A 20,162-nucleotide genomic window follows, 5' to 3' on the forward strand; every position below is an offset into this window, starting at 1 on the left:
AAAAAAAAATTCGTCTAAATGGGGCTGCATTTGGCTGGAGACATTGTATAGCAATAATTAACCAGGTATTTAAATAGATATGAAATGTCTCTTTTTCTTAAATATGGAAATAGACAAATAAAGATTAAGCCTTCCTGTAGCTCTGTTTTTACAATTTCTGGGATTATATAAAAGGCATCATAAACCAATTATGGCCAGCAGCTAAATGAATCCTAAACATTCCCTGCTTCTCCTTTGTATTGCTGGCCAGCATTTATTTGCTCACAAGGGTACACTCTCAGATGATTCTAGGCAAGTGACAATCTTTGCATCTCTAAATGTGATGCTTTGGTCCTGGTTATTTTATCTTAGAATGCCTTAGAGCTTTCATCCAGTTCTGCTCTGATGGAAGCTTAGGAATTCATTTCAGTAGCAAAAAACATAAAATAATACATAGATGAGTGAACAAGTATCACTTCAACTCATGTTGGGCTTCTGTTCAGTTCTGACACTTTTGACTCAAATCTGACACTTTCAATCTGCATAAATCTGTCTCCTGAGATGCATTTTATAAGTGCATCTTATAAATGCATCTATCTTGGTGACAGATTCCTTTCCAGTTTCTTGAGGTAATTGTTCCAAACTGTGCTATACTCTCTGTGTTGAACGCTGAGCCTCTTTTTTGTGTTATGATTTCCCCAAAGCAGTGATCTCTCTGAGCAGCAACATACACCTGCATGTCTTATTTGGTAATTCTATGGGCCTCAATCCTCATTGGATTATGCTGTCTTATTCTTAATATATGAGCATTCTCATCAAATGTTCTATAGACTTCCAAGAATTAGAGAAGGGGCTCTCTATGTGTCTGCTGGCATGAGAGACTTCTTTAGGCAGGCAAACAAAGCATGATCTGTGCCACAGCAGACTTGGGAAATGCAGCACAGAGGTTCAGTGAAAGAGAGGCTGGGCAGCAAGAAGTTATGTATGCATTCATATTGCCCAGGATGTGGTCCAGCTCTGCCATACTGAAGAATGCCGTCTGGATCCATGATGCCCTCTGAGGTTTGGCTGCGGGAATGATGAGATTAGAGACTATATGACTTTCCTTGAAGGAAAGATTGATTTGTTGTATGAAATTTTAGCTTGATTTTTATCAGTAATATTTTTCTGCAAATAAGAAATCCCAGATTTTCTTGATTTATATAAGGAAAAACTTCTGAAGAACTTAGAACTAAATTTGGACACTACTACTTGTCCATACAAATCCTGCAGCATGTTTTGAGTGCCTGCAACTGTAGCCAGGGATAATCTGCAGGTGTTTGCCACTGACCCACAGAAAGAGAAGAATTCATGGACTGGGTCTGTACACAAAGTAGAGAGAAGTAGGCTTGAAGATTTAGCGCCTTTTTGCTCTTCTGCTATTCATCAGCCAAATTAGTTTCTTCTTGTACTTCCAGGAACCTAAGACTCTTGGAGGAAGTGGGAAACAATGAGGAGGAGGACAGGGACTGCCATGTATGACTGCTTCCAGAGCTGTGGCCTTTTCCAACTCCTCCCCTTTGGAGCTGGTTCCACTGGATAGCATCATGGTGTGAAGGCAGGATAGAAAGAGTTGTGCAGCATCATATATTTTTCATGGACTGCCTTGAGAACCAGATTTTTACTTATGTTTCAATGTGATAAATTAACAGTCCCTTTAAATGATATTTAGGGTATCTTTCTAAGTGTGTCATGGGTCAAAAGGAAATAGTTGGACTTGGAAAATTAAGGGCCTGGAAAAAGATGCTCTGACTCTCCACCCAGAGAAAAGGAAAATGGTGGCAACATCTACTCCTAAGCAGAAGCAAGGGTTGGCCTTCACTCCCCAGTGCCTGCAAATAGTGGAGAACTGACCAAGGCTGAGAATTCTAAAAATAAGCATTTCAAAAATATATTGCCTGTGTTGTTAAAAGGTGGAATTTGGTATAATTGTGTTTTGCCTTATTTTTAATGATAAACTAAGAGTATTTAAATTCCTTGCCCCTTAGCAGGTAAGATGCTGCTCAGAGTGTTGATTCTACAGACACAGATTTATCCTGTGCATGATGGCATAGTAGTTCAGCGTGCTGTGGAGATCACAGAAAGTTATGTGAGTCTGGAGAGATGGCAGCTTGTTAGAGGGAGCAGGCAGGACCTCTACTCTTCCTTTGCAGCTGTAGTTAACTTCCTTTTGTGGTAGCTGTTTCAGAAGAAAGGGAAAAACATAGTCAATATTAAAGTTAATGCCAGGAGTCTCAGAGTCTAGTGCAATGATATAGAAACTCTTGTAAGAAATCCAAGCTGTAGATATTTTACCAATTCTACTCTTAAATTTTCCCAACTTAATACCAATTTGCCAATTTATCCCCTTCCAAAAAAATGAGAAAGATGAAGAGGACATGGAATGAATTTAGCTTTGTAACAACAGCTGACATTCTTGATTATTTGCTTATGCTTTAACTGATATTTCTATTTCCAACCCTTCTTTTCTAACCATAAGAAATGTTTAGAGCTGCTTCACTATGGATGTGAAAAGCTCTGTTCTAGTCTTCTTCTGAGCAGTTCTTTCAAATGAACTGGAGATGGCAATCCCCTAAAACAGTGAACATATTCTTCTGGATTGAAGTGTAGTCAGAAGGACTGAGCTCTATGAAGTGAGAAGCAAAAACTGGTTTGTGCTCATCAATAAATTTCTAGAAAGAAAATTGTTAGTTAAAGGTTATTACTGACAGTACTAGTCGTTAAAATTAGGGTCTGGTTTCCTTTGGATGATCTAAAATCTCTAAATATATCTGTGGGGTTTTTATTTTTTAGGACAGTGTAACTGTCAGAGAGTTGTATTTTCCTGCTCCAAACGAATGTGGGTGTATGTGAATATGTAATGCAATTAATTACGCAGAGTGGATGACATTTCTTTTCTTTACAGTGCTGAAATAGAAGTCAATTATCACTTTAAAATAGCTTGCCTTTCTAGCCTTCAAACAAATAGAAAAGAATATAGAATTTGCATGTGATGACTGTACTCTGTGAAATTCTTTCCCCTGCATGCATTTTCTCCCTTTCATGTTATTACAGCAAATAACAGAACGTTACAGGAATGATATACTGGCTTGATATAGAGCCCCAGGAGATGGGAAGAGCCTCCTTTTGCCTGAGCCAGTTCTGCAGGAGGAGCTAAGAATCCTGTTGCTTAGCCTAAGTGGTTATAGAAGAACAGAAAAACTGTCTGAATAAATTACTTCAAGGCTCAAAATAAGTGTCAGAACAAGGTTAAGCCTTAAACATCTTACAATGCATTATGTACATGCAGAATATGATTTGTTTTAGTGTTAGACAGTGAATGGTAAAAGAATAAAGGCAAAGTGGTCAACTGCAGAAGGGTTTCTCTTGCTAATCAGGAAGGTGCTTGGCTGACACATACAGAGAAGTTTCAACCTTTTGCCTAACTATAGTACTGGCACTGTGAGACACTACTTTGCCAGTTTTAGAGTGCTTGCCAAGAAAATAGTATGTGTTTATTCAATATAGTTGGGATTACCAGTGGTTCATTTAGAATGCTGCTCAAATTCTATCTCTGGCTAAAGAATGTTTATACTTTTATTGTCTCATTGGTTTGTTGTTTTTTTTGTTCAGTTTTCATATGTTTTCAGTACACAACTTGCATGGTGCTGTGTAGGAATAATTTGGCATTTTGCCTTCCTTAGCCTTTGAGTTGCAGTCCACTCATCTGATGGGCAATAATGTCATGCATTGCTTTCATGAACTCATCACACTCCAGCTTCGAAACTGGTTACCAGCTTTTTGCTTCCATACGTTGTGTGAGTTTTTTCCAGATTCTTACAGTTTTGTATGTTGGGGGGTGGGGGTGGAGGGAAGTTTTGAGGTTTTGTTTTTTTCCTCATGATCAGTGGATAGATATTGGTTCTCATTCAAGCTGCCCATTATCTTAAATTAACTTTTCTCTTATGGCATTTACCTCTCTGCTGTGTTTCTAGGACATCCCTGCCATTCTCTGTTTGCTCTAGTTTCACCACACTACAGAATCTGGGGTTTCTGTGCTGTTGTCCCACTGTGTGTTGCAGAACAGACACATACACAAAGATTTTGGCTGGCATGGAGCTATCCCACTTCAGAACCAAAAGCAGCACTTCTGTGCCTCAGCTGACAAGTCTTCCTCAAAGCATATGGTCACGCTAATATACCTCCTTTTAGGATGCAAGAGGGTGGCTCCATGTAGGAGACACCTCCTACATGGATAGGATAAGCATAAGGATGTATTCTCCTAAAAATAATTAGGCTGCTTAATATGAGGATTAGATTTGCTTCCTTTCTTGCTGCATCACCTTTTAAATGCTTAACTACATCATGGTTAGTAATCCTTTCCTGCAATTTAAAGATTAGTGGTGTGGCCAGGTTGGAGTTTCATAACCGACTCTGGACTGCCGCTAACCTGGATGTGCTGAGCAGTGGTTACAGCTGGGAGCACACGGCAGTTAGAGCGGCACCAAAATTTGCAGATGAATCCTGTATGTTCTCACTGCTCATGACAACATATGTAAGCAGAACATCTTTAGCTACCACAAGATCACTCCATTCTCTTCCAAAGCAGTGGCTTGTGCTGCTTGCGTGCTGCCACCCACTCAGCAAGGAATCTGTTCCTCTGGCATTTGGGTTTTATTTCTTTCTCTTTTAAAATATAGTGTCTGTCACTTGTGAAGGTGTCCTGTCAATGGCTGTTTCAACATAGATTAACACAAAAGAAACTATCTCAACTAAAAGGACCTGCTTAAGAGGGAGGTGAAGTTTGATCCAAGGTTTTCATTCATCATTGGTTTCTGGATCCCAGTCCCTCAAACCTCTCTCAGCTTGGGGTGTTCAGTCTCTGCAGATGTAGCTGAATAGCTGAAAATTTCCTGGAGTTCATTCATATGGGCAGCAGAAATACACCAAATATGCTAACCTCATGATATTTAGAATCCCAATATTAAATGGAGATGCATAATGCTTTTAAAGCATGTTCATTGTACCAGATGTAGGTTCAGCTTTGTTTGCTCAGAGACTTTACACATAGCACAGGTAATGTGCAAAATCTATTTGCTCAAGAGAGCAAATGAGAACAGAATTGGATGCATGAAAAACAAATAGACCTGTATAACCACCTCTCTGCTTGAAAAATTGCATAGGGTTTTTATCTGAATTTTAATGTAAAGTTACCTTATTGCTATTTGCCCAACTGTGGTATACCAAGCCCTCAGACCTCAAAAGGCTTGGATGGCTCAGAAAAGGCTGACTTGTTTTTTCTCAGCAGCATAGTAGATTGTTTTATGTAGAAAAACATAGATCTGTCACATCAGAGTCACATACTGTTATACAAAGACTTACTATTGAAATAATTTTTAAAGAATTTTAAAAAGTGACAGAGCTAAAACAGGGTATTCTAATGTACTGTCATTGAATGCTAAATAATATGTCCTTGTGTCCAGCAGGCTGTAACGAGTCATGTAATCAGGACAGCTAGGGACATTTCATGTTTAAAATTATTTATGCAGGGGAAAAATGTTAATATTGTCAAAAAACAACTGTTTCATTGAAAAATCTGAAGTGCTGACACAGACATAAGCCTTGTGGTTCATTGGCTTGTGAGCAAAGAAGCTCAGTATTGCTAAACATGCTTTACATTCTTTTACTTGCTGTCATCAACTTTCTTTGGCCACAGATACCATCAGAAGGCTATTGCTCAGGGATCACTGTTTGGGGCCACTGTTCTGTCTTAAGAAAGGACATGTTTAATAAGTGACTCAAGATGAAGATAGGTACATAAATACAGACATTTGCTAGGTGTTGGTATAGAAACAGAATAATGTATAAAAAACCAATATGGCAACTAAAATGAAATATTCTCCTTACTGTTGGCAGAAGGTGGTATGCTAGTTTTCAAAGGGTGTAAAGTTTCTTTAGATATCTTTTGGGCAAGCATTAAGAACCTGTTCAATATTCTGAAAAGACTTTCCCATTTTGAAGTCTTATTTTCCCAGTGTTCAGTTTGCTGGTTGTTAGCCATCAGGGTAGTTAAGAGTCTTTGAGAGTAACAGATCTTTGCATTTATTTTCCTAACAACAAACAATATGTAGGTGGTTGGAAAATACTGGATGGAACTACTGGGAAATATGGTGTTTGTCCCACTCTTTCTCCAGCATTAGTATTACAAAGAAGCAAGGCTTTGTCTGTATGGTTTTACAGCCTAGAGAAGATGTTATTCTTTTTTCTTAGAAGTGGCAAACTTTGTAGCATAGATATAATCCAAAATTCAGTAACTTGATGAAAAATACTATTTTATCTATTATGCACTGAAATGGAACCATTAATAGTATCTGCTGTGGTTTTATTTGCATTATGCTCTGATAGAATTGCAGTTTTCTGGCTCATATAAAGGATTTGATTTCACCTGGGAGGAGGTCCTGAATCTTTGGTGACAGTTAATATGGCAGAAGAAAATATAGATGCCTCTAGAAATGGTTTATTGTTGAAATGTCTAGGCTTTCTTGCATGAAATAGTCTATTTATAGCACTGAAGGCATCTAAGGTGATATTCTGTTACCTTTTTAATTTTTAATGTTAAAGGGTCAAGTTTGTTGGTCTAATTCTGTCTTGATAACAGATCCTTCAGACACCACAGAGTGTCTGGAGTATTAAGAGAGGAGAAATAACAGCCTGAGGTCTGTACCCACCTCCAGCAACTTCACTACAAGGCAGCTCAGCATATAGTGAAGGGCAGTATCTAATTTGTAATAATATTTAAGTTGTAATTGGATTTAAGCAATTATGATATTTTAGATATTATTTAGATGTTTTAGATGTTTAGATAAACTCATCTGAAACAAATTTCCAGAACTTTTCTGACTGCAGGAAAGTTTTGGGGCAGTACCGAAATTCCCATAATACTTAGCTGGATATTGAGAACTAAAATACTTTTATCCACATGCTTTCTTTTTTTGCTGCCTTTACTGCTGTCCTACCTTCCTGCCTGTGACATGATACATGCCCTGATCCTCTTAGGTTCCTGCCGTATCCTGCTGTTACTGTTCGGCATCTCACACTAGCAGTGTTACACCTCTCATCCAGAGGAGCCACTCAGAAGGGCAGAAGGTTAGTCCCTGTTCTCACAGAGAGCTTCCTAGGTGATCTTGTCACCTATTAAACAGCCTTTTGCAGCAGTTGCCAATGTCACGGCACAGGATTTGGGGAAAATTCTTGGCCATGACCCTCTTAGGCAAATCATGTGAGTGCCTTGCAGTGTAGGAAAGTCTGGTTAGTCCTCTGCTAGGCTCCATGGAAGCTGAAAGCAGCTGGATGCTCCTTACATCTGACACAGCACACAAGTTAGCTCGGCACAAAGATGCTTCTGTGTCACATTTCCTGCAGTGTTATCTCAGACGTGGTGGAATAAAGACCCCGTTCTTGTCTGAGCTGTGCAAGATCACATCAGGAATGACGAGACAAGGACAGTTTATTTCAGTTGCAGGAAGAACTGACTTTATCATCAGAAGTAAGCTTTAGAGGAACCTACAAATACTATCCTAACCATTTACCTGCTATCTTTCCCACTTCGGTAATTCCAATTACAGGACATAGTAATTTGACAAGTATTTGACGTGCAATTTAGAAACAGTTTTAGATGTACCAGCCACTGAGGGCTCTCCTTATCTGATCAAGCTCAACCCAAATCCTTTCTGGGAGCAGCACAACCCACACTGCACTGCAGTGAGAAAGGCAGGCTGGAGGCTATTGTGAAAGCAGATGGTTCAGTGGGCTGCAGCTGATTTGTAGGCATACGACTCATGTGAGCACAAAGTATTTATTGCACACAGGAGCTATTCTTGTTTAAATACCCTCACATATTGTCTTTAAGTGCTGCAGTTCCTATTATGTTTCCAGTAATGAAGATGAACGTGCTTGTGCTAAATCCTTCCCATTGTGAGTGCATTTGGGGATTTCTGTCTGAAGAGCTGTTTCCAGGTACCCCTATCATGATAGCCAAAGTTAATTCAAGATGAGTTGACAGAAGTATCTTGCTACTGGCCTAAATAGGGAACGTTGATAATATCTCCTGCCTGCCAAGGTGAGATTGTAATCTCTGGAGCTGAAGGCAGTGGAAACTCTTGGGAAGTGTTTTGTATGAAAAATTTAATTACTCTTTCTTAGAACTGAAACTAAGTCAAACATAAAACACTTATGAAAATAGCTGAGTAGTAGGTATTTTAGCAATGGTATTTTGAAAAATATTTGGCTCAGAAAGCAGAGAACAGTTCATCTACTATGGGCAGATACAGAAACTTTTACCTCTAGTGTCTTCTTCCATCCCCTTGACCTTCCCTCCCCACCAGTTTGCAGGAGTCTGACAGAATGAAATAGAGATCTAAGTTGGAGTGTTTTTTAAAAAAAAGCCACATACAAAATAAAAACCTGTCCTAACATTAGCTCTTCTCCAAATCAGAATAAAGAAGGGTCACTGCAGAACTTGGTTATTATAGCCGAACTGTGCCTGAGCATTGTGTACTAAGGTTTTGTGTCCTCCTGGAAGTTTGGCTGCTTCTCTCCCGGCAGATCTGCAGTTAATTTTGCACAAATTGTCATGACAAGAAAGTTTTGTACAACTTTGCTTGCCCTCGTTGACATTTTTCACCCAGCCTGTTTTGTCCTGAAGGTTATTATGAAGTGTTTCAGAAGAAATTGACTTCTCACTTTTGGGGAATTCAATCTAGGTAACAGGGAGGAAAACCTACATGCTCTAGAGTCAGGATTTCAAATGCAGTAAGAGACATGATGTGATGTCATGACTCTTTCTACTGCCCTCACTAAAAAAACCTACCAAGAGCCTCATTCCCTTTCCATGTCTGCAGATCACAGTTTGTGCACATTCATTTAGGATTTACTAGACAGTGCTTGTGATATTCTCCAGAGAGAACATCAATAGTTGCCTCCTCAAACTTCTCATGATGTCTGAGTGGATCTGTGCACAGGCTACACTGGAGCAAGGAGGCATCAGCAGAGCTTTCTCCCAATATTGCTTTATATTCTGGCATTCAGATGTGCTTCCTACATCTTCCAGACTTTTTTCAGACTGTCGTTAATATACAAAATATTTTACGGTGTTTTGCTGCCAAGGCCATAGTTAAAATGTTATTCTCATGTTAACTGTTCAAGAATAATGTTTTTTGTGAGGACAGCTCTGAGGGCAAGCAAACATTCAGAACAAGTGGATTTGGAAAATTTAATAATTCTCTTCAGAGTGGATTCTGTGTAGTGAGTTATACATGAGTGCCATGCTGAATAATGAGGAAAAAATGAACACTTTTAAAACAAGAACTCTTGATGTTAGAGCCCTACCTCAGTCAGGTCACTAGAGGATTTGTGCAGTGTAGCTCTGGACAGTACTGTTCCTCCATAGAGATTTTCACTGCCTAGATGTAAGGCTCCCTTCTGTCCTTTTCAGTCATCAAACCCTAAATTGTGTCCATGGAACAGCACATTTATTTGCCTCACTTGTCTGCTAAGAAATAAGAGTTGTTTGATTTGCCTTGTATGTGCTATGGTTACTGATTTGGAGGCAAGGCAGGAAAGCATTTTAAAAATATTGAATGTTCTTAGTTTCCTCTCTGGGCTCTATCCTGTCCCATGGCTTGTGGCCATCATTGTGCTGAAGGTTGTCTACCTTTGCGATCACACTCCAGTGAAAGAGAGACATTAAATCTGCCAGGGTTGAAGTGAGCAGCTTCTGAGGGAGAAGAGGATGGACTCACTCACTGAAGGAAAGAAAAGAAGATTGAACAATTACCATTTGCCAAAATAGGTAATAATTAGATAATTGGCCTACACTGTAACAACTTAGGTTTAGGAGTTGCAACTATTTGCTCAAGTATTGCTACCCTTGTTCAGAGTTATTTCATTGCACTTTGGAAGGCACTTATAAATTGCATTTTAGCAAGATAAAATAATTAAAAAATCTAACAAGACTTACCTTAGTCAAGAAAAGCTGTTTCCTTGTAGCTTGCTGACATTTGACACTTGTTCAGAATTTCATAGATTTACAATTCTAAATCATACTTGCCCATAGAATCCAATAGCTGCCTCAAAATTAAAATTCCATGCACAGCTACAGCAATTTGGCAAGAAGGGATATATGTTGAATAGAGGTGATAACACCTCCTTTGTAGTTTCACAGGTTCCCTTTGTTTTTGTGGTGAACTTTCCAAAATTAGGTGACTAATTCTGGCAAGGAGACAAAGCTCTTCTGGCACAAGGAACTTGAGCTAAAATAGTCTGGCTGCAGTTGAATTATTTGGAAACATGCAGGTTGCATTTGGAAAGTACATGACTGGTTCCTTAATTCATTTGGTTGGCGTAATCCCTCAGGACAAGTCTCCAGGGGCAGGGAAGCTTTCTAAAACGTTTCTTCAAAGTTCTGTCTCTATTAATAACTTCATGCCAAGAGACCATACAACCAGGAGGTTGCAATTTATAAATTAAAGACACCTAAGGGAACAGTTTCTCATTCAGTTAAAAGGTACAACTGTGTACCTTGCTTATGTGAACATTTTGAATGATTTCTCTCTTATAACAATTTCAGAAAGCATGTGGAGGATTGCTTTTTAGGCTTTTTTTTTTTGACCAACAAAAGGCTAAAACTAAGCACTCATGCTATTAAGGCATAAACATAGCTTTCACATATTAACTCCAAATCAGAGTTGTAGAGGGAAGCGTGATGATTACATTTAGACCAAGCAAGCCGAGTGTGCCATTCCTGTCCATGACTAGCACACTAAAGCAAATCCACTGTTTCCTTTCAAACCAAACCGTGGAAATATTATTGCAGTTTTACACAATGTAGCAGAATGTAACATGAAGTAATTTAACTCCAAAGAAAATTAATGCAGATTGGATGAATAAAATTCTGTAATCTTTCGTTTTGGTATGAGACAGACTGTGGCATTTGTCAATAAGAATATATAAAGCCTTTCATGTAAACTAAGAGTTTGACTTTTTTCCTGATATATCTGGTTTAGTGTACAGTAAGCTGTGGACAAATTCTTAGGCTTTTACTTTTAAATGGAAAACTGTCAGCCACACTGACAGTCAGGGTAAACCATACTTTTGTTGTTTGTGATCATGGCTTTTCTTTAAACTACCTCTGTTGCTATCAAAATTTAGTATTTCTCAGATTTTTTCTCAGATTTTTATTTTGTTCTATTTCAAATGAATGAACTTTTATCCCTCTCAAGCTGTCTTTTGATGACATTTCAAGTATTTTCCAACATTCACTCTTTCCAGCATAGGGAATGTTTTTTCTTAATATTAAGGGCAGATGGACTTAGCAAAGATTTGAAGTTGCATTTGCCTTAGGTATGCATGCTAGACTGGCTATTTAGGCTCAATGAACCTAAAACAAAGATGGAACAAGCTGGAAACATTCACTTCATGCTTTTATGTAAAATTTGGGGAATTCTATTCTAAGATCCTTGAGGCAATATTCTGGGACCAAAATTTCTGGTAGTATTTTGGTACTTCTTGGAAACTGAAATAGAGCATGCAAAATCTTGTGAAAGCTTCTTCAACATTTTATTTAAAAATAGATGTTGAAAAGAACATTCCCAATTATAGCCAAATGATTCATCTGCTTGCAGTGAGTACTGGCTCTGCTACTCTATCTGCTCACCTGCTCTTGTTTCCATAGCAGATCCCCATGCTTCCTGCTGTTGGTATATGCAGCTTCTGTAGCTGGCATTCAGGTCTCTTTAGTTTTGCTTCCCTGCTCATTTGTTTGAACAACTCCTCTAAGTTTTTACTTCCTATAGGGTTCTCTCAAATCCAATTACTTGCATCAACTGGATTTCTTAATTCCTAGTGACCATTGTGATCATTGCAGAACCACTGAGAAATTATTTATTTACTATTGGGCAATAACCTGAAATACTGAAGTGAAATAATGCAGAAAGTAATTGCAACAGTTTTCGGGTTTTTGATGTGACAACCTACCACTATCACAAGTGCCAAACTTCAAACTATTTCTAAGCATTTGGAGAAATGGTTTGTAATGGGGTCCTTTTTGGTGCCTAATATCACTTTCATTTTGTTATACTTACCTATCTCTCAGAAAAGAGGGGAATGAAGATAGAAACAAATACAGGATCAGTGCAGTGAAAGTCTTATGAGAGAGCTGGAATCTCTGAGTTTAAAAGGGCACAACCAAAAGTGAATCTACACTTGGAACATTTCCTTGGCAGTGAGGAACCTTTTGCCTTTCAGTAACAAACTGTGGTAGGTTGACCTCGGCCAGCTGCCCACCTGACCCCTCTCTCCTTCTCCCTCCTCAACAGGACAGAGGAGAAAATACCCTTCTCCCAACAGCTTCTTCCCAGGCTCCTCTCATACACAGGCATTGAATAAACATTTCAAAACTCTCAAGATTTTTTTTTATCTTCCTGCTTAATTACAAAAATGGCATCCCGATACAACAATTAAATGAACGTTTGCTCAAAAAGCATTCTGCTTTATGTTACAAAGCTCTACAAAATGTGACCCAGCTCAGTGAAGGTGGAACCTGTAACTGAGCTGAGCTGATGTTCCCCGAGTTCTACCAGGAGAACCTGCTTCTCCAGAGAAGCTGCGGTCTCGGTTTGCTGTGTTGCTGGAAATGCCAGGTAGGACACATGTGTCCATGAAATATCACAGCAGCCTTTGTTCCCATCTCCCTTCCTCTCCCTTCAGGGTATGCTACTTGAATGGGTTTTCTTTAAAATTTCTGCCCATTTTCCGGCTCCCAATGCTTTCTCATGGCAAGAAAGTGAGTGGATTTAAGTGTCTCTGCTACCGGCAGTTGACATATTTACCTTCTTCCATCTCATTGGTAGGGTTGTCCTTCTAAGGTTGTGTGGAAAAGTATGAGAAACAGAACTGATCTGTAGGCTTGTCACAACTTCTCACTTCTGGGATAGCAGCAGTTCCAGAAACACGTTGGATGCTTCTCAAACTTAGAAAAAGACACAGTGCTTATCCAAAAGAACATGCAAACCATATAATTATAGCAACAATAGCCTAGAAAATTAAGAAAAAATAAGAAGGCTTCCTAATCCATACTTCTTTTCATGTGGAGAGAGAAAACATGAAGGTTTCCAGGTGAACAAAATTATCTGCAGGGGTGAACACTTATTCAAGTGTCCCAAAATGCAGAAGGCAAACACATACTGCTGTTGCTATGCTGTACTTTCACAGCTATGTTTCTTTCACTCTTCATACATTTTCTGTCTGTCACCTTGTGTGGTAATGGCACAGCCAGCCAATCCAGAAAAGGGATATCTGACCTGCTTTAAAATGCCACGGACTTGATAGAATGTGTGGTGTGCACAACAAACTTAATCCAGTGGACTTTTTCCTGAAAATTTATGACTAGAACAAGCATCCAATAAGAATCCATTAAATGTTATGATATAGATCTTATTAATAAATTCCTAATAATGAACTCACTTTGCAACTAGTTGCTTTTTAGTAGGGCTTTTACATCTAATATATATTTCTTTTTGTAATAAAACCTTCTGCAAAAAATGCATTTTCCAATTTGAAAATAAACACAGCAGAGATATTCATCTCTTGCTTCACTTTGCTGGGAGATGGAGCTATTTAAGTGAAGAAACAGCATAACACTGAATAATTAGTAGCACACATTCATCTTTTCTAGGAACTGGAGTTGTAGCCCACTACAGTTTCCAGAAGATGACTTTTTGAATAATTATACAAAATTCAGCATGCATTTCCTTGAGATTAAAAAAAACCTAGCAGGAAGGCCTTACAGTTTGGGGAGGAGGGAGAAGAAGCTTTTAAAATATTTCTTGTTCATTTTATTGTTTAATTCAACAAAACAACAAATGCTAAACTGGCATTTTTCAAGTATATTCCAAGATGTGCCCCCTGAACAGATGACATGGGGAAAAAAGACAGAATTTCTAAAAGAGATGTCATTTCTTTAAAGTCAACATTTGATATTTAAATAGGTATTAATTAGTTTTAAGCTGCATAAAGGGTCTCTTACCCTATTAGCTGTTTTATTTAATTCTGCTGACTGATGTTGGGGACTTTGTATTTATTTTCAGGTAAGAGTATGTTGTGAAAGGCAAATAAATTCTTTGAAGTTTGAAACTTTTTTTAATGTGTTATAAAAACTTGAAGACTGGTTGTGTGTGTATGCCTGAGGCGGGAGTATATATATTTTTGTACACATATATATTTTACAGTGAGTGTTTTTTATCACCACTAGTGAAAGCTTGGGAGCTTTGGTGCTGTTAAGGCGCAGTTCTCCCTGTCAAGTGGACAGGTATTAATGTGCTTTCTGGAGAAGTTATATACTTTGTCCATGGAAGTGTCATGGAATTGAAAGAAAAATTGTTCCTTGGTACTTCGTGTGGGTTATTTCAAGTGGAGAGTAAACTAGAGAGTCATGATTTAAGTAATTTTCTTTTTTATTCCTTTGAGCCTTTTGATTTTATTACAGTTTTACAGAGCCGCTTTCTCACAAATACCCCTACAATTTCTGTCTTTCACTACATGCAGTGCTTTATTAAATGAACACAACAAATACTGAAAGTCCTAAAAAAGAAATTATATATCTTCGTATTTGATAGAAGACTGTCAAACTTTCATACAGCAAATTATTTCCTTTATTATCATCCCTTCCTGTCTTTTGACATTAGTACAGCTCATATTTTCTATCCTTAGGATAATTAGAAACAATTAGGTAAACTGTTGGTCGCCACCACTCCATTTTTCTCCCTTCTCTCTTTTTATATGTGAGGAAAAAAATTTAGAAGGTTACAATCTCTTCAGGCATGGAACTATTGATTTATAAATAAGTAATATTAATTTTGTATGGACGGTGTGGCTTTTTGCATATAGATTTCTTGCAGGGAAAGAGTATCAAGTCTGTGCAATCTCACTTCTTAATTTCCAGAGAGGAGAAAGCACAAACCCTTCTGTGCCATTTTCTACTATTTAAGCAACGATACATCAGTATGAGAGAGGTAGATGTGAACTTCACGTGACAATCACCAAAAGCTGTCAGGACAAAGGTACTGGCCTGCCAGTAACCATCGGCCATGGTTTCAGAGGCAAATTGTCATACTAGAACAGGCTGAAAAACTACCTGGAAGAAGCTGGGAAAATATAATGCTTGAGTTGCTTGTACAGCTAGTTGGAAAACAAGTTATCACATGAACAGCAAAGGCAGCTTAGGCCAGTTGTCAGCTAAAATCACCACATGCAGCTGGCATGACACTCAGCTGAGTTCTCTTGCTGTGTTAGCAGGATGAAGATGCCAGTGAAATGCTCCCTCTGTAATTTATCTCTTTGGAAAAGAAAAAAAAATAACATGTCAGTCACAAAGCTGTTGGACCCAAAGAAACATACAGTGAAGCATGGGTTCATTTGGCTAAGTTTACCGGAGACAACATCTCTTCTTCTCTGACAGAGGACAAACCTCTTTCTTTTTTTTTTTTTTTTTCTCCACAGCAAGTTTTTCATTTTTTTGTTTTCCCTCCGTGGTGATTATTTGTATGTCAAACAGCCTCCTTAAAAGATCTTGCGGTCATCATCCTGTCTCATTTAAATTCTCTTTAAAGGACTGCTGTCCTCATGATGCCATTAAGACACCTGTAATTATTGGGAAAATTTGGAGTAACTGTATTTTTTGTTCTATGGACTGTAAAAGTCCCTGTCAAATGCCACAACCTGGAGCTCACAGGACCTGGATCTGGGTACTCTGGATCTATGGTCACTCATTACATCACGTAGTAGCAGCTTCACCCTTGTGCAAAAGCCTTTTTCTTGTCTGACTTCATGCCAGCAGCTGCCCTTTGTCCTGCCTTTTTGTTGGCAGCCTTTGTGTCCTGTGACTTCCATGCTGCTGCCATGCCCATGGGACAGAGATTGAGCTTGGCTGGAGCAGCTGCAGTCATAGGCACTGAAAGGTGAAGGAGCTGGGCTGAGAAAGATAGAGCACCAAAAAGCTGGACTGCTCCCGCTCCTTTGCATATGGGGGGTAGTTTCTGTCACCCTGTGAGGCTGAAAGAGCTGGGTGGTTACTAAAGCCGAGTTTCTTTTTGCACATTTGGTCCCCATCTTCCCCACGGTGTTGCTGCATGCCACAGGTTGGACCTTGGCACAATGACTCTTCTCATGTTCTTAAAGTTAACAAAATATATTTTACATCTGTTAAATGTTTCACTTCAGGAAAGCCTTGGATGAGATGAAAAGATTAAGCAGGGTTCCCCCTCTTAATTATTGAACTATGACCTCATTTGTCTTCAGAAGCTTCTGCTTTTTGCCACCTATGACCTGTGGTGGTTGAGATAAAAACACAAAGCCTGTCAAAAGGAATCAGCTATGGCATCAAGATGGATGCTCTTGTGTTTACTGCCCGCTGGTGCATGGCACTGCTGACTAGAAAACTTTCTACCTCTACAGCATGTTGGTTTTATGCTTCTCTAGTTACCCAAGGATGAGGTCACTGGCTTCATTAATGATTTATGTTTCTATAGTGCCTTTCTTCAGAGAGCTTCCAAGGCAGCTGGTAAATTTATCTCTGCATGAACGAGTACCTGAAACAAACTATTACTGACTTCTCCGCAGACTGAGGAGTTGGTACAAGAAAATCTCTTTCCTCTCCTTACTTGGACATACACTAGATTAGGCATCATTATTCAATGAGGCTTGTGCTGTCTGTGCACTTTGTGATATGATATTCCTCAAATAGGAGTTTCTCAGGCTTTTTGTCCCCTTTTTTCTTTTTCTTTGAAGTTCTTTTGACAGAGGTTTTTTGGTTTTTTCAAACTTTTACTCTTGTAGAGCAGAATCCTACTCCACAAACAACTTTAGAGCCTCATTTAAGTCAGCCTGTAGCACAGAATTCAATTGAGATCAAGTAAAGGGAATGGCAACTGGTCACATAATATTGTAGGTAATTTTTCTAGCTGTGCTCGGAAGTAGTGTGGTTATATAGTCAGGAATGACACATAACCATAGAACACTGGTTTTAATTGCACTTTTAGTGAACAGAAAGTAACCAGAGGATTGTGCCATCATAAAATAATCTTGCAATGGTTGATGACCTACCTTATCTTTTTTTTTTTCCTGGGTGTTAGAGGTTATACTTGGCATAGTAAACAGAGAAGCAAAAACATATATTTTGTTAGTGAAATGAAGAAATTGTAATATTTCACATTTTAATCTTTTAGAGTATATTAGAAGCATTTCTAATTGAAGATGTTTGTGGTACTTGAGAAAGAACATTACATTATTTTTTAAAAGAAAAAAAAAGTCTTCTTAAGGCACACATATAAAGTGTATGGAAAAGAAACCAAAGTACAGAGAGAGGTTGGATTCCCATTTATTCCTTGGCATTTTACACTTACATTCCGACAGTGTAAGTATAACTGAACTGCAATAACATGTAGTAAACTGCAATGTAAGTTTAGTAAGTATAACTAAACTGCAATGATATGTACTTTGATTCACACTTGGGCAAGCTTCCTGTGTCTAGGGCGGGTTGAGGTTAGCCGAGCATGACTGGAGAGCTGGATTGAATAGTCTGATAGAGAAGTTCTCTCTTAACACCTTACAACACAGGGAGGACTACAGTTTTAGTTTGATTTAGTTGCTGTTCAACATAAGTGAAGGTAAAACTACAGCATGCTCTGGCTGTGCTGCAGGACGGTGGTGCACTAGTGCATTGCAAAAATACTCCCATCTTCCTACTGCAATGCCATCAAGCTCCCCTGAGACCAAGTGAGTTTTCCCTTTTCCATTCCTCATCAGCAGTAATATTATGCAGGTTAAACAGCCTCATCTACCCATCTGTTTGTCTCCCAGTGTCTTTTAATGCAGCTTTGCCGCTGACCTTTGCTACCTCTGGCTGTGCTGGAGGGAAGAGAGGGAGTGCAGAGGTGAACAAGGGCCACAGCTGCAGGGCAGGGGGTGGTTGGCCCTGCAAAATCTACATTTTTCACATTAAGATCTGGCAGGTTTTTCTGAGGAAAATATTCCTACCTTGTAGTTTGGGAGATCAAAGCTTTCTTCTTACTAAGTCTTTTGCATGCATTTGGATTTTATCTATATAACTTTGACTGGAGAAATGACTTTTTAATGGTGTCAGCATGACCCAGGGAAATTACAGCAATTGTTCTGCAGGTCTGTTAATCCAGTTTTATCCTATTTACTCATGCTGTTGTTTGGCTTGTGATAACTAGGGTTGTATTTAAAAAAAAAAAAAAAAAGTTTTTAATTGTTTGTTTCCTAATTATGGCAATTACTTTTCTATTTTTTCCCACCTGTTTTCACAGAATCACAGACTGGCTGAGGTTGGGAGGCACCTCTGGAGGCCATCTCATCCAACCCACCTGCTAAAGCACAGTCACCTAGATCTCGTTGTCCGGGACTCAGTCCATTTGGGTTCTGAATACCTCCAAAGGATGTAGACTCCTTTATTGGGTCTGGCTGAGCTGGAGTTCATTTCCCCATAGTAGCCCTCACAGTGCTGTGCTTTGCATTGGTGGCTAGAAGGGTGTTGATAACACACCCATGTTTGGCTTCTGCTGAGCACAGCACCAACACGGTAACATTCCTTCCTCAATGGAGGGCAAGATCCTGGGAGGGGACCCAAGTAGGCCAGCTGACCTGAACTAACCTGAGGGATATCCCATACCATGTCAGCTCAGATACAAAAGCTGAGGCAAGGAGCAGGAGGGCGGGCACTCATTGTCTCCAGTGGCTGCCTGCTGAGGAACCCTCACACGTACTGAAGCCCTGCTTCATGGGGAGCAGAGAATAAACCCTGCTATCTTTCACTTCGCTTTTGCATGCCCAAGCTTTGCTTTGCTTTTGCTTTGTTTTTGCTTTAATAAACTGCCTTATCCCAACCCATGGGTTGTTTCCATCTTGCTCTCTCCCCTGTCTGGCTGGGAAAGGGAGTGATAGAGCGGCTGGGTGGGCACCTGGTGTCCAGCCAAGGTCAACCCACCACAACTCCACAACCTCTCTGGGCAACCTGTGTCAGTGCTTAGTCACTCTTACAGTTAAAAATGTTTCCTGATGTTCAGAGGGAACCTCCTGAGTTTCAGTGTTGACCTGTTACCCCTTGTGGTGTCACTGGGAAGAGTGTGACCTTCTTTGCACCCTTTACATCTTTCTACCTTATTGCATGCCCTTGCATGCAACAAATTTTTTTCTTCTTCATTTTCTAACTTGGGTTTACACCTCAGAAGAGGATTCCTTGCAAGGCATGGCTTAAAATAACAGTATAAGGAAATCTGGGAGAAGTCTTTACTCCTACCTCTGCCACTCCTACCTCTGAAAACTAGGAGCTGAACATTTTTACTGCTTGTTTTTCCATGAAGCACCAAGCAGCTTTATGAATTAAGTGACATTTTGCGCTATCCTAGTGTTTTGGGGCAGAATATATGTCGATGTTAATAGTTGTGCTAATTTACCAAAGCTTTCCTTATCCCAGCATTCCTGTGCTACATTATGAGATATTATCTATTAAGAATGATTTCTACATTTTCTGTTATTTGCAGTTCTTTTAATTGCTAGTTCTAAATGTTTAGATTTTTACTTATTTCTCATGAAAACGTAACAGAATTTAATTTTGGCTGAGGAGTGAGAAGACTATTTGCCCACTGTGTTTGGGTACTCTTTTCTGCATATAGAGTAAGAAATTATCTGCTCACTTCATTTGGGTGGATGGATAGGAGATGTACACTTATTAGTGTTACAGTAGCCCATTTTGAAATAAAATTCACTCCAATATGCATTTAGGTAAAGAAATGTGTCTAGGAAAGGGCAGGCCAGATCATATCTGATAGCATAGTTCTTTTTCTCTTAATGAGTCCTGGCAATCCTCCCTTGCAGTGAGGGGATTTGTTCCCCTTGAATGGTCCAAACCTCTGGGAAGGAAGTAATGTTATATAAACTTAATCTGCTATTCTAAGGCTGTGTGTGTGAGTGTGTGCTCATACACATGTGGATGTTTGGGGATTATGCTCCCTGCAGGGGCTAGAGAGTCAAACTCAAGTTTGGCACCATGATAAAATATCTGATCTGATATGATCTCTGGAGATTATTTT

General features: G+C 39.1%; 1 protein-coding gene across 7 annotated transcripts in view; it reads left to right on the top strand.

Moving 5' to 3' along the window:
* KIAA1211 (KIAA1211 ortholog) overlaps positions 1-20,162 on the top strand; it is a 124,778-nt gene that overhangs the window by 37,037 nt on the left and 67,579 nt on the right. Inside the window, exon 1 of one of the 7 annotated variants that reach the window (XM_018069394.2) lies at positions 7,057-7,143. The exons of 5 other annotated variants lie outside the window; for them this stretch is intronic. The gene's annotated coding sequence lies outside the window, so the exon portion shown is untranslated. Of the gene's footprint in view, positions 1-7,056; positions 7,144-9,828; positions 9,848-20,162 lie in introns of those variants that run through there. One more of the 7 variants, XM_029962974.1, reaches the window with a different exon arrangement.

This window comes from Manacus vitellinus, unplaced genomic scaffold (genome assembly GCF_001715985.3).
Source record: "Manacus vitellinus isolate BGI_N305 unplaced genomic scaffold, ASM171598v3 scaffold_0_pilon, whole genome shotgun sequence".
Taxonomy (NCBI): Eukaryota; Metazoa; Chordata; class Aves; order Passeriformes; family Pipridae; genus Manacus; species Manacus vitellinus.